Consider the following 15,813-nt stretch of genomic DNA (forward strand, 5'->3'; position numbering starts at 1 on the left):
AGTAAGAAATACAGGTCATCCAAATTCAAAAGGAAGAAGCCAAATTATCCTTGTTTGCACAGATTTTATGATCTTATAATAAAAACCTAAAGACTCCACAAAAATCTTAAAGCACAGAAAATTAACTACTTAGGAAAAAAATTAACCAAAGAACTAAAATATCTCTACAAAGAAACTATAAAACGCTGATGAAGAAAATTGAAGAGAACTTAAAAAATGAAAAGATATTCCATGTCCATGGATTGGAAGAATCAATATTGTTAAAATGTTCATACTACCCAAAGCAGTCTACAGATTCAATCTAGTCACTATCAAAACACACAGAAAAATATATTTTTTTCTATTTCACAGAAATAGAATGTATAGAGATAGACAGTAAATGGATGGTTATCAGAGGCTTGGAAGGGTAGTGGATGAAAGGAAGTGATGATAATTAATGGTTACAAAAATATATTCAGTTACATTGAATAAGATCTAGTATCTGATAGCACAACAGGGTGACTATAGTCAACAATAATTAAATGTATATTTAAAAATAACTAAATTAATATAATTGGAATGCTTGTAATACAAAGAAATAATAAATGCTTGAGATAATGAAAACCCAACTAATTGTGATGTGATTACTGTGCATTATATGTCTGTATCAAAATATCTCATGTACCTAATAAATATGTATACCTATTATGTACACCTAAAAATTTAAAATTAATATAAAAAAGGAAATAGAGTCAGTTAATGTCTTCTGGAGAAATATGACAGACATGATGCCAAAAAAAGAAAAGGATCGACAAAGTGTGAGCAGGGGTGAATTTGTTGTTAAAAAAATGTTTAAATAAAAAGAGTTGCTCTATGAGATAAATCACATGGATAATAAAGGAGGTAAAACAGTTTTAAAAAGTTAAAGTTAATTTGCCTTTGATACACCCAAGAGAATATAAAGGTGATACAACAGGGGTGTACGAATGTAAAAGGACTTGAGAGTGAAATAAATTTTCATTAATTGAATTTGGTATTAAAATTCTTCCCAGCCTGCCTCCAACTACTCACAGTTTCCTTTCACAATAATAGAGTAAAAATGGCTTGAAACTTCTATTTCATTCTTATTGAATTTATCTAAAATTGTTACTAATATTTATTTGTAAACAACATGACTTTTATTTTAGAAATTTTCTATGATAGTATTTGCAATCTTATGAAAGATACAATTGTATCTAGAGAAAAAGACAATTTATTACATTAAATTTTTTCATGTGGTTGTAATTATTCATGATGAAGTCATGTAATAGGTATTCCAAATTATAATCTGTATTATATTATTAAGGTTGGGTTTGATATCCAAAAATATTTTGGTATTTTGGAAACACAGGCAACTCATAAAAAAAATTTATCGTGGCTTGAGGTATTGTGAACAGTGCTGCAATAAGTAGGATTTTTTTAAAGATTTGCAAATAATCTATACACCAAACCCCCAGGACATGCCATTTACCTGTATAATAAACCTGTACATGTACCCGTGAACTTAAAATAAAAGTCAAATAATAAAAATTAATAAAAATTTCCTGTGGTACTAAAAAAAAAACACTTGCAAATGATGCATGCTTATAGTAATGAATAACTTAATTACCCTAATATGATTATTATATATTATATGCCAGTATCAAAATATCTCATGTACCCCATACATAAAAATTTTAAATTATATTGATGTTAATTAAAATACGCTATTATTTTTAATTTTACATAACACATTTAATAAATTAATTGCTTTATAATTCAGGTTTCTCTGAAAAAATTACTAAGTTGAATTATGAATTTTTAAAATAATAGTATAGACATAATAAAAGAGAGGCTTAGTTTTTTTAAAATTTATTTATTTAGGCTCATGGTTGCAATCTATTTGCTCACTCTAATTTTTCTATCACAAGAAAATATTCAAAATTTTTAGAGATGCTTTGGAATAAAGAGAAAATAGTATTAGTTACAATTTCTATGTAGTAAAGAAAAAATAATAATAACCCCAATCCCTATGTAGTAAATTTCTAATCATGGCATGGCATATATTGTATATTCACATTGAGCACAAGTTTTATTCCATGGTCAAAACACAACCAATACAAGTTGCCAGGGTGTGAGCAAAGCAAGTTGGTAAATAGCACCTATAGCTGTCTTCCTGTCTGCAAGCAGATTTTGCTTCAGTTAAGTAATAGCACTTTACATTTTACTGAAAAGCTTGTTGTTATTTAGGAGGTGTGGTCCTCAAGGATAATTCTCAAGGTTTGTAGAGCATAATTCTCAAGGACTTTTATTTAATAGGACTGGAGAGGGATCTGGACATGTATTTTATAACAACTTCACCAAACGATTTTGAAGTAAAGGATGAGAATCACTGCTCAAAGCAACCTACCTCATTTTCCTGTGTCTCTTTTCATTGTCGTTATATAAAATGGATATTATTAGTTATTGGTAGTCACTGAATATTATTCATTAACTTCTTAGGTATCTGTAGCTTAGATCTGTCATTTTAAGGCTATGAAATCCTTTAGGAAATTTGAAAAGATTACAAAAGTAAAAGATTATTTTCAGAATTCCAATTTTATAATTTAAAATTTATTACTCAACTTTGAAAACAGGGAGTTATATTTTTAAAATTTCAGTTAAATCAACAATTAGTTTAGATAGGCCTTTTTTGTTATGCTAGGCAAATTTGAGGGCTGGATGTGTACATAGAATCAGAAATATTTAGAAGTTTTTTAATACTTAACTTCATTACTACATAAGTTGCAAAGTGGGAAATTGTAAAGGAGATGATGGATAGGCAGATGGAGTTTGATTACATGTAATAATAAGCCATATATTCATATACACAGCGGTAGCAACTAGTCTTCGCAGAAATCAGCAGTTTAGTCATCTGTAAGTGAACCATTTTCCCAACACATACAATGCCAAATAGGGGTTGATAATAGAGAAACTAGAGAAAATTTAATGTGGGAAAAATTTCAGAAAAGAATGACATGCTGCCAAAATAATTTTCTTATATTCCTACATTTATCTTTCACATTTAGAATTTGCTCTTTAAATTTATGTTTCTTTTATTTTAAAATTAGTTAAAATTACTTAAGTCATACAATATTTATGACATAAAATATTACTATGTGAATATTATTAAGTTTTTATATATGTCTTATGCCAGAAGATTTTGGATCAAGTATCCAAATTTTATTACTGAAGTTCTGCTATTGGCCAGGAACTTAAATGAAATGCAGATAAAAACTTATCTATTTGTAGATTTGTTCAAAAAACAAAAGTGCTTGGTTGAAGTATATATATATATGTATTTATATATATATTTAAATATCTGTATAAATTTATATGTTTATATATAAATATATATATATATTTTATAATAGGCACAGTATGCACAGCAGACCTAATTCTAAACACCATAGTTTGAAAAGATGAGCCCAACTAATTGTGCATCATTAGTGGCATGGAATTTGCAATCAGGAAGATTTGGGAAGAGAAGTGGAATGTTATATAAAGTATGAGGATTTGGGAAGTGAATGTGATAGTGTTTGAACTCTAAGCATCTCTGGGAATTCAGTCAGGTTTGATTCCTTGTTCTTTTTTTAAAGGAATGGAAGGACATCATATCATCATAATGCAGCTATAAATTTATGGCGCTTTTTTCTCTCACAGGTACATATACGAAAAAGTTTATTTTTCTTTTTTTAATAATCATAAAATATAAACTGCCCTAGCTCTAGAGAAAAGCATTCTTTCTTTCTCCAATCCTTTACCCACTCTTCAATGAAGGCAAATATACATAGGAGATGCAGTATAGCAAGTCCTAGAAATAGGAGAAAGCAAATAAAGCAAAAATTACTTCATTATGTTATCTTTTTCCTTCTTTTTACGGTAGTAACATATGCTTTTTTTAAACAAAATACCCAATTTGATTTCTATTTCTTTTTTTATTTGCTTTTTCTTTTAATTTATTTTATTTTATTTTTTTGAGAGGGAGTTTAGCTCTTGTTGCCCAGGCTGGGGAGCAACTGCGCTACCGCTGCTCACTGCAACCTCTGCTTCCCAGGTTCAAGAGATTCTCGTGCCTCAGCCTCCTGAGTAGCTGGGATTACAGGTGCCCACCACCATGCCCAGCTAATTTTTTGTGCTTTTAGTAGAGACGGGGTTCCACCATTTCAGCCAGGCTGGTCTCAAAATCTTGACCTCAGGTGATCCACCCGTCTCGGCCTCCCAAAGTACCGGGATTACAGGCGTGGGCCACCGCGCCCGGCCCTATTTATAATCTTTAAAGAATTTCAACTTTTATTTTAGATTCAGTGGGTACATGCGCAGATTTGTTACCTGGGTATATTGTGTGATTCTGAGGTTTGGAGTGTGATTGATCCCATTACCAAGGTACTGAACATAATACCCAACAGTTAATTTTTCAAACCTTGTCCCCCTGTTTCCCTCCTCGTTCTGCTAATAGAGACCGTAGATGACACAAACAAACGGAAAAACATTCCATGCTCATGGATTGGAAGAATCAATATACATAAAATGGCCGTACTGCCCAAAGTAGGCCCCAGTTTCTATCGTTACCATCCTTATGTCCGGAGTAACCAATGTTTACTTCCCACTTATAAGTGAGAATGGGCGGGGTATTTGGTGTTTTGTTTCTGTGTAAAGTCGCTTAGGAAATGAACTTCAGTTCTATCCATGTTGCTGCAAAGGGCATGATTTTGATCTTCTTATGTCTGTGTAGTATTCCATGGTGTATATGTACCACATTTTCTTTATCCCATCCACTGTTGATGGGCACCTAGGTTGATACTATGTCTTTGCTATTCTGAATAGTGTTGTGATGAACATGAGAGTGCATGTGTCTTTTTGGTAGAATGATTTTTTTTTTCCTTTAGGATATATACCCAGTAATGACTGATCGACTTACAACAGTGATATAATTCTGGAATTTTCTTCTGTTTTGCAATTTTGACTTGGAGTGCTGATCTCCCACATGTCATTATTTCAACTAGCCCTAAATGAAAGAAACAACATAATTAATAAAGCCATTCTCAAATATGGGCAATTATGTATTATCAAACACCTAAACATCTAGATTCAACTTGGCAAAAGAAAAGCAAATTTTCTTCCCCTTTCACATCGTTTATTTAGATTTTGACAGATTATTTTTAAAGAAGGTAATTTAACTGTGTTAATATATACTCTAAATGTCAATCTAAACGTATTTTTCCTCTGTATGTAATACAGTATATTGATTATGAATTCATATCGTATTTCTGATTCATTTGTCATCATTAAAATAAAATTATTCCAGTTGCCAACAAATAAATGGGTGGATACAACACTCAATTATTTTAATGCTGCCCAAAATTGAGCCAAATATTGTGAATATGAATTAGAAAATCCTTTTATGTTTGTAGAGTGTATTTTTCAAAATACGATTAATTTAACTTTATATGAAAAAGATTATTTGAAGTTCAGAGCTTATAAACGGTTTAAAGATGTAGAATACATTTTTAATCTACTCCAAATGTGTGAGTTGATTACAATTTACAGGAGGTAATTAAATTACCACTGGGTCTGATGTTAAACTTAGCTGAAGCAAAACTATCTTAAAACAAAAGTGTGTGTGTGTGTGTATATATATATATATATATAATATATAATATTAAAATAATTAGCTAGCTATCCAGAAATTGAACAGACCTGAATTCAGAATACTGTAATAGGTAACTAGTTTTCAAAATTATAGCTCCCCCAATCTTCTTTTATATCATGCTGTTATCATGTTCAAAGAAGAGCTTATATCTGTCTATCTTTTTCCATAACTTGATATAGAAGACAGAGTTTAATGTAATCACTGAATCATCTGACTGTTGCAGTCGGGAAATAACCAGTTAATATCTTCAGTATTTTAGCAACTCATTTTTTCAAAGATGAACTAAAAATATTAAATACATATAAATTTCACAGGTATATATTTAAAATTTTTATTTTATTGCATAGATAGATAATGTGGCCAATATAGTAAGTCAGTTATAGATATAATTCTCAACTCTTTCTGGAGAGATATGGTTTATAGATTGCTTACATAGTGAGCCAACTCTCCTCTGATAGGTCTTATCAACTTAATGTCAGGGCTTACCTTTTTGTAGAGGAAGATAACACAAGGATATCAAATGATTCCAGGGTAGGATCTCCCTCTACTGATTCCTATACGTCTTCCTAAGGAATTAGTATGATTGTCCTATTGAGCAGAGAAGTGATCTCACATTATGATGGTGTCCACAGCAAGAAGAGAATCCTACATTCCATTCCAATCCATTGGTGTAGATCTGTGCAATGCGCTGTGCTTTATTATCTGTATCTTATCTTCTTATCTATTGGTACTATTGGTAAAAAGGCACTCACTGTATGCAAAAAAAAAAGTAGCATACATTAATGAAAAAGTATGAGATAATTATTTTGAATTAATGCACAAGCCTGATAAAACGTAAATTTTCTCAAGAATTTTCTGGCAGCTCTTAGTATGTTCCTAAACTGTCATGTGTTTGCATTTGCTTATGGATTGTCATACTCCCCCAAAGCTCTGATTTCATTTTAGGTTGTCCCTGGTTTGTGAAAATAGTTGAAATGTAATAGTAATGTATTAATCATAATTTTAAATCTAGACCTGCATTTCCCCTTAGAAACTATGTTAAAAATATTAAGTTCAAAAGAAAGATAAAATATATTTATATTAGCTTTTGATAAATGTGATGGATATTTTAACTGTAGAATATTTAAATATTTTTGAATATTTTAATTATAATTAAAATATTTTTGAATATTTTAATTATAATTAAAATATTTTTGAATATTTTAATTATAATTAAAATATTTTTGAATATTTTAGAATGTTTTAAGTGTAACTTGAGTTTATTAGAACAAATCTAATATTAACAACTTATTTTTTCATAATAATAATTTCAAATAATTTTACTTAAAATTTTCAGATATGTCAATCTAGAGAGAAAAATGTTGATTAGTGATAACTCAGGGCTAAGTGAAAAAAGGGTGTGGAATAAAGTAGTTTCTTTTAACAGGATAGAAATATTCTAAAATTAGATTGTAAATATACTAAAAAAATTTGTATGTTTTTAAAAGGATATATGTTATGGTATATAAATTCTAAGTCAAGAAAGGTTTGTATGTCTATACAATTTTATGTTGAATTTCAAGCCAGCAGTAGGATAACCTTGGGTTATTACTTCAATGCATAGTTTGCTTCTCTCTTTTTCTTATAAGACTTTGTGTGTAGTGCTTCGGATGTCTCTTGCAGCTACACATCAGTTTCCCCTTATTATACCTAAATTTTCTCCTCTGCTTGCTTTCCTTTTTGTCTTTTACTGCATTTTCTTTATTAATTATGTATGTTTCTTTTTTATGTTGATACATAAAATGCTTTAAACATATCCTTACAAACTGAAAATACTATTTTATTTTAATTTACATTATAATTATTTCTAAATAGGTTATATATTTTACCTACTGATATTCAATTACTATTTCTCTGAAATTATATTTTGATTATAATAGTGGTTAAACTCACAAATTGAAATATACTTCTTTCATTAAAAAATGTAGATATTAGTGCTGTCACTTTATGTTATCCTGAAAAATTTTAGCTCCACTACTTAGCAGTAGCATAGATTAAAGTATATTGTTTTATAATTTTACAGTTAACATTTTAAAATTAAAGTTTATAATTTTTCATATCTGCTTTTTCATTAGGTTGTTCAAATTTATATGAACTAACTTTTCTCACCAGCAGCATGTGAACTAGATAATTCTTTTGGTAAGGCTGTACAGTGAAGTCCAAGATGTTAGCTGCTTCCTTCGTCTCTACTCACTGATGCCAGTAGTACCTCATATTTGTGGCAATTAAATGTTTCCCGACATTGCCAAATGACCCCTGGGCAGGTGAGAGATAAAAGTCACCAGAGTTGAAAATTGCTGAATAAATCAACATAGATCCCAGCAGCAGGCTCTTTTTCCACCTCTGATTGCTGCCTCCCAGACGTCTTCCAAGATGCTGTTTCTCCTACTTACCAATTACATATTTATGTTTGTAACGCCCAATTTTTTGTCTCCCATGTTTTATATTTAATGCCCATGATGGGTAGTCTATAAATGTGGTTTCAATAATATTGGGGACATTTTACATAAAATACATAGTCAGTCTAAATCAATAAGTTGATATATCTATAATGTTTTAAATGTAAAGAAATTATTTTTTTCTAATTCAGTAGAAAATGGGATTGAAATTGTAAGCGAATATTGAGCCTCCACCCTGTATCTTCTGCATTAAGCCCTATTTAGCTAGTAATAGTCTTATTTTGCCAGTGATTCAAAATCAGCAATTAATTGTATACATTTCAGGTTGCCTAACAGAGAGGACATAATAATCATTCAGGACTTACATAACCTGATTAACTGAATAATCACCAAATATTGCTGTGGAGGTAGCTAAAATATAATAATAAAGTTCACCTATTTATAAAAATTAAAACATTGAAAATTGGCTGCAGCATTAAATCGATAAACCTTTCAATGCAAAATAATTTAATTCATGTCTTATGTCCCTCAAGTGTGATACATTCCTTAATGCTGCTTTTTTAAAAAAATTTTTTTAAAAAACTTCAAAAAATGCTGCTTTTTAAAAAAACTTTTTAAAAAATACATTCCTTTTTTCTTTTTTTATTACTATACTTTAAGTTTTAGGGTACATGTGCACAATGTGCAGGTTAGTTACATACGTATACATGTGCCATGCTGGTGCGCTGCACCCACTAACTCGTCATCTAGCATTAGGTATATCTCCCAATGCTATCCCTCCCCCCTCCCCCAACCCCACAACAGTCCCCAGAGTGTGATGTTCCCCTTCCTGTGTCCATGTGATCTCACTGTTCAATTCCCACCTATGAGTGAGAATATGCAGTGTTTGGTTTTTTGTTCTTGTGATAGTTTACTGAGAATGATGGTTTCCAATTTCATCCATGTCCCTACAAAGGACATGAACTCATCATTTTTTATGGCTGCATAGTATTCCATGGTGTATATGTGCCACATTTTCTTAATCCAGTCTATCATTGTTGGACATTTGGGTTGGTTCCAAGTCTTTGCTATTGTGAATAATGCCGCAATAAACATACGTGTGCATGTGTCTTTACAGCAGCATGATTTATAGTCATTTGGGTATATACCCAGTAATGGGATGGCTGGGTCAAATGGTATTTCTAGTTCTAGATCCCTGAGGAATTGCCACACTGACTTCCACAATGGTTGAACTAGTTTACAGTCCCACCAACAGTGTAAAAGTGTTCCTATTTCTCCACATCCTCTCCAGCACCTGTTGTTTCCTGACTTTTTAATGATTGCTATTCTAACTGGTGTGAGATGGTATCCACTGTGGTTTTGATTCGCACTTCTCTGATGGCCAGTGATGATGAGCATTTTTTCATGTGTTTTTTGGCTGCATAAATGTCTTCTTTTGAGAAGTGTCTGTTCATATCCTTCGCCCACTTTTTGATGGGGTTGTTTGTTTTTTTCTTGTAAATTTGTTTGAGTTCATTGTAGATTCTGGATATTAGCCCTTTGTCAGATGAGTAAGTTGCAAAAATTTTCTCCCATTTTGTAGGTTGCCTGTTCACTCTGATGGTAGTTTCTTTTGCTGTGCAGAAGCTCTTGAGTTAATTAGATCCCATTTGTCAATTTTGGCTTTTGTTGCCATTGCTTTTGGTGTTTTAGACATGAAGTCCTTGCCCATGCCTATGTCCTGAATGGTAATGCCTAGGTTTTCTTCTAGGGTTTTTATGGTATTAGGTCTAACGTTTAAGTCTTTAATCCATCTTGAATAAATTTTTGTATAAGGTGTAAGGAAGGGATCCAGTTTCAGCTTTCTACATATGGCTAGCCAGTTTTCCCAGCACCATTAATTAAATAGGGAATCCTTTCCCCATTGCTTGTTTTTCTCAGGTTTGTCAAAGATCAGATAGTTGTAGATATGTGGCGTTATTTCTGAGGGCTCTGTTCTGTTCCATTGATCTATATCTCTGTTTTGGTACCAGTACCATGCTGTTTTGGTTACTGTAGCCTTGTAGTATAGTTTGAAGTCAGGTAGTGTGATGCCTCCAGCTTTGTTCTTTTGGCTTAGGATTGACTTGGTGATGCGGGCCCTTTTTTGGTTCCATATGAACTTTAAAGTAGTTTTTTCCAATTCTGTGAAGAAAGGCATTGGTAGCTTGATGCGATGGCATTGAATCTGTAAATTACCTTGGGCAGTATGGCCATTTTCACGATATTGATTCTTCCTACCAATGAGCATGGAATGTTCTTCCATTTGTTTGTATCCTCTTTTATTTCCTTGAGCAGTGGTTTGTAGTTCTCCTTGAAGAGGTCCTTCACATCCCTTGTAAGTTGGATTCCTAGGTATTTTATTCTCTTTGAAGCAATTGTGAATGGGAGTTCACTCATGATTTGGCTCTCTGTTTGTCTGTTGTTGGTGTATAAGAATGCTTGTGATTTTTGTACATTGATTTTGTATCCTGAGACTTTGCTGAATTTGCTTATCAGCTTAAGGAGATTTTGGGCTGAGACAATGTGGTTTTCTAGATATACAATCATCTCATCTGCAAACAGGGACAATTTGACTTCCTCTTTTCCTAATTGAATACCCTTTATTTCCTTCTCCTGCCTAATTGCCCTGGCCAGAACTTCCAACACTATGTTGAATAGGAGTGGTGAGAGAGGGCATCTGTGTCTTGTGCCAGTTTTCAAAGGGAATGCTTCCAGTTTTTGCCCATTCAGTATGATATTGGCTGTGGGTTTGTCATAGATAGCTCTTATTATTTTGAAATACGTCCCATCAATACCTAATTTATTGAGAGTTTTTAGCATGAAAGGTTGTTGAATTTTGTCAAAGGCCTTTTTTGCATCTATTGAGATAATCATGTGGTTTTTGTCTTTGGCTCTGTTTATATGCTGGATTACATTTATTGATTTGCGTATATTGAACCAGTCTTGCATCCCAGGGATGAAGCCCACTTGATCATGGTGGATAAGCTTTTTGATGTGCTGCTGGATTCGTTTTGCCAGTATTTTATCGAGGATTTTTGCATCAATGTTCATCAAGGATATTGGTCTAAAATTCTCTTTTTTGGTTGTGTCTCTGCCCAGCTTTGGTATCAGAATGATGCTAGCCTCATAAAATGAGTTAGGGAGGATTCCCTCTTTTTCTATTGATTGGAATAGTTTCGGAAGGAATGGTACCAGTTCTTCCTTGTACCTCTGGTAGAATTCGGCTGTGAATCCTTCTGGTCCTGGACTCTTTTTGGTTGGTAAGCTATTGATTATTGCCCCAATTTCAGCTCCTGTTATTGGTCTATTCAGAGATTCCACTTCTTCCTGGTTTAGTCTTGGGAGAGTGTATGTGTCAAGGAATTTATCCATTTCTTCTAGATTTTCTAGTTTATTTGTGTAGAGGTGTTTGTAGTATTTTCTGATGGTAGTTTGTATTTCTGTGGGATCGGTGGTGATATCCCCTTTATCATTTTTTATTGCGTCTATTTGATTCTTCTCTCTTTTTTTCTTTATTAGTCTTGCTAGCGGTCTATCAATTTTGTTGATCCTTTCAAAAAACCAGCTCCTGGATTCATTAAATTTTTGAAGGGTTTTTTGTGTCTCTATTTCCTTCAGTTCTGCTCTGATTTTAGTTGTTTCTTGCCTTCTGCTAGCTTTTGAATGTGTTTGCTCTTGCTTTTCTAGTTCTTTTAACTGTGATGTTAGGGTGTCAATTTTGGATCTTTCCTGCTTTCTCTTGTGGGTATTTAGTGCTATAAATTTCCCTCTACACACTGCTTTGAATGCATCCCAGAGGCTCTGGTATGTTGTGTCTTTGTTCTCATTGGTTTCAAAGAACATCTTTATTTCTGCCTTCATTTTGTTATGTACCCAGTAGTCATTCAGGAGCAGGTTGTTCAGTTTCCATGTAGTTGAGCGGTTTTGAGTGAGATTCTTAATCCTGAGTTCTAGTTTGATTGCACTGTGGTCTGAGAGATAGTTTGTTATAATTTCTGTTCTTTTACATTTGCTGAGGAGAGCTTTACTTCCAACTATGTGGTCAATTTTGGAATAGGTGTGGTGTGGTGCTGAAAAAGATGTATATTCTGTTGATTAGGGGTAGAGAGTTCTGTAGATGTCTATTAGGTCTGCTTGGCGAAGAGCTGAGTTCAATTCCTGGGTATCCTTGTTGACTTTCTGTCTCGTTGATCTGTCTAATGTTGAAAGTGGGGTGTTAAAGTCTCCCATTATTAATGTGTGGGAGTCTAAGTCTCTTTGTAGATCACTCAGGACTTGCTTTATGAATCTGGGTGCTCCTGTATTGGGTGCATATATATTTAGGATAGTTAGCTCTTCTTGTTGAATTGATCCCTTCACCATTATGTAATGGCCTTCTTTGTCTCTTTTGATCTTTGTTGGTTTAAAGTCTGTTTTATCAGAGACTAGGATTGCAACCCCTGCCTTTTTTTGTTTTCCATTTGCTTGGTAGATCTTCCTCCATCCTTTTATTTTGAGCCTATGTGTGTCTCTGCACGTGAGATGGGTTTCCTTAATACAGCACACTGATGGGTCTTGACTCTTTATCCAATTTGCCAGTCTGTGTCTTTTAACTGTAGCATTTAGTCCATTTACATTTAAAGTTAATAGTGTTATGTGTGAATTTGATCCTGTCATTATGATGTTAGCTGGTTATTTTGCTCATTAGTTGATGCAGTTTCTTCCTAGTCTCGATGGTCTTTACATTTTGGCATGATTTTGCAGCAGCTGGTACCGGTTGTTCCTTTCCATGTTTAGCGCTTCCTTCAGGAGCTCTTTTAGGGCAGGCCTGGTGGTGACAAAATCTCTCAGCATTTGCTTGTCTGTAAAGGATTTTATTTCTCCTTCACTTATGAAGCTTAAATTGGCTGCATATGAAATTCTGGGTTGAAAATTCTTCTCTTTAAAAATGTTGAATATTGGCCCCCACTCTCTTCTGGCTTGTAGGGTTTCTGCTGAGAGATCTGCTGTTAGTCTGATGGGCTTCCCTTTGAGGGTAACCTGACCTTTCTCTCTGGCTGCCCTTAACATTTTTTCCTTCATTTCAACGTTGGTGGATCTGACAATTACGTGTCTTGGAGTTGCTCTTCTTGAGGAGTATCTTTGTGGCGTTCTCTGTATTTCCTGAATCTGGACGTTGGCCTGCCTTGCTAGATTGGGGAAGTTCTCCTGGATAATATCCTGCAGAGTGATTTCCAACTTGGTTCCATTCTCCCCATCACTTTCAGGTACACCAATCAGACATAGATTTGGTCTTTTCACATAGTCCCATATTTCTTGGAGGCTTTGCTCGTTTCTTTTTATTCTTTTTTCTCTAAACTTCCCTTCTCGCTTCATTTCATTCATTTCATCTTCCATTGCTGATACCCTTTCTTCCAGTTGATCACATCGGCTCCTGAGGCTTCTGCATTCTTCACATAGTTCTTGAGCTTTGGTTTTCAGCTCCATCAGCTCCTTTAAGCACTTCTCTGTATTGGTTATTCTAGTTATACATTCTTCTAAATTTTTTTCGAAGTTTTCAACTTCTTTGCCTTTGGTTTGAATGTCCTCCCTTAGCTCAGAGTAATTTGATCGTCCGAAGCCTTCTTCTCAGCTCGTCAAAGTCATTCTCCATCCAGCTTTGTTCTGTTGCTGGTGAGGAGCTGCGTTCCTTTGGAGGAGGAGAGGCGCTCTGCTTTTTAGAGTTTCCAGTTTTTCTGTTCTGTTTTTTCCCCATCTTTGTGGTTTTATCTACTTTTGGTCTTTGATGATGGTGATGTACAGATGGGTTTTTGGTGTGGATGTCCTTTCTGTTTGTTAGTTTTCCTTCTAACAGACAGGACCCTCAGCTGCAGGTCTGTTGGAGTACCCTGCAGTGTGAGGTGTCAGTGTGCCCCTGCTGGGGGGTGCCTCCCAGTTAGGCTGCTCGGGGGTCAGGGGTCAGGGACCCACTTGAGGAGGCAGTCTGCCCATTCTCAGATCTCCAGCTGCGTACTGGGAGAACCACTGCTCTCTTCAAAGCTGTCAGACAGGGACATTTAAGTCTGCAGAGGTTACTGCTGTCTTTTTGTTTGTCTGTGCCCTGCCCCCAGAGATGGAGCCTACAGAGGCAGGCAGGCCTCCTTGAGCTGTGGTGGGCTCCACCCAGTTCGAGCTTCCTGGCTGCTTTGTTTGCCTTAGCAAGCCTGGGCAATGGTGGGCGCCCCTCCCCCAGCCTCGCTGCCGCCTTGCAGTTTGATCTGAGACTGCTGTGCTAGCAATCAGGGAGACTCCATGGGTGTAGGACCCTCTGAGCCAGGTGCGGGATATAATCTCGTGGTGTGCCATTTTTTAAGCCCATCGGAAAAGCGCAGTATTCAGGTAGGAGTGACACGATTTTCCAGGTGCCGTCCGTCACCCCTTTCTTTGATTAGGAAAAGGAACTCCCTGACCCCTTGCGCTTCCCGAGTGATGCAATGCCTCGCCCTGCTTCGGGTCGCTCATGGTGCGTGCACCCACTGACCTGTGCCCACTGTCTGGCACTCCCTAGTGAGATGAACCTGGTACCTCAGATGGAAATGCAGAAATCACCCGTCTTCTGCGTTGCTCAGGCTGGGGGCTGTAGACCGGAGCTGTTCCTATTTGGCCATCTTGGCTCCTAAAAAAATACATTCCTTAATGCTGCTTTTTAAAAAAACTGCTGCTTTTTAAACTTGTTTTTTAAAAAAACAAAAAATTTTGTTTGTTAAACTTAACTTTCTCCTAGAATTTTGAAGTTTTAATACCTATAATATTATCTCTATTTCTGTCCATCTACTGGTAAATTGAATGACAATAAAATAAATCTAAAGTTTTTATCAAATAATCTCAGCAGGAATGTTTGTTTTCTTAAGGTATGGTTTGCTGCAATCAAACAAAATGTAAGTAATATAATTTCTTTTGTCAAATTAAAATAAAAAATGATCAATATTTAGGAAATATTTAATGCACTCACATATGTAGTATGACCAAAATTAAAAGGGAGTTTTATGATTTACTGTATGGCTTCCAAATGTAGGATGCAAGTGGCCAATTCTCACAGTAGGTCATTTACTCAAAACAGTCTGAAATTATTAAACTAAAACTCCTGAAAAGACAGTAAAGTGTATTCTAAATATCAACTGCACCCACCCCACTACACACACACCAAAATAAGAAACCTTAGTTTGTGTTTAAACTTTGACATGACTCGATAAGAAATTTGTCTCAGTCATTTAAATGTTCAAGTTTAATGCTTAGTGTGGGACAGGATATTATTATCCTCATCCTCCTCTGTCACTTCCTATGACTCTATCACCGTCATCTCTAAGAGTTACATCATCTCTTACCTTGGGAAAAACCAAGCAAATATGTATTATGATTTGCACTTTATGCACAAGATATCGCAGAGATTATGCTATTATATTTTCCTCAGATAGAACATATTCATAAGAGAATGCACATAAGATTTACAAGATAAGCCAGTTTTGACCAAGCGAGGTTTCCTTGGGGCAGCAGAAGGGAGAGAGAAGAACACTTTTTTACGGCCACAATCGTTAAGAAAAAAGAGAAAAGAAAATAAGCCAGGCAGCTGGGCGCGGTGGCTTACGCCTGTAATCCCAGCACTTTGGGAGTCCGAGGTGGGCGGATCACGAGGTCAGGAGATCGAGA

General features: G+C 34.7%; 1 long non-coding RNA gene across 1 annotated transcript in view; it reads right to left on the reverse strand.

Annotated features, from left to right (window-relative positions):
- The window catches only part of LOC129397622 (uncharacterized), a 36,219-nt gene that overhangs the window by 11,395 nt on the left and 9,011 nt on the right, over positions 1–15,813 (reverse strand). The window contains exons 3-4 of the long non-coding RNA XR_010112011.1: positions 6,176–6,440; positions 4,958–5,044 (exon numbers count right to left, since the gene is read on the reverse strand). This is a non-coding gene — a long non-coding RNA (uncharacterized LOC129397622). The remainder of the gene's footprint in view (positions 1–4,957; positions 5,045–6,175; positions 6,441–15,813) is intronic.

Source organism: Pan paniscus, chromosome 3, assembly GCF_029289425.2.
Source record: "Pan paniscus chromosome 3, NHGRI_mPanPan1-v2.0_pri, whole genome shotgun sequence".
NCBI lineage: Eukaryota > Metazoa > Chordata > Mammalia > Primates > Hominidae > Pan > Pan paniscus.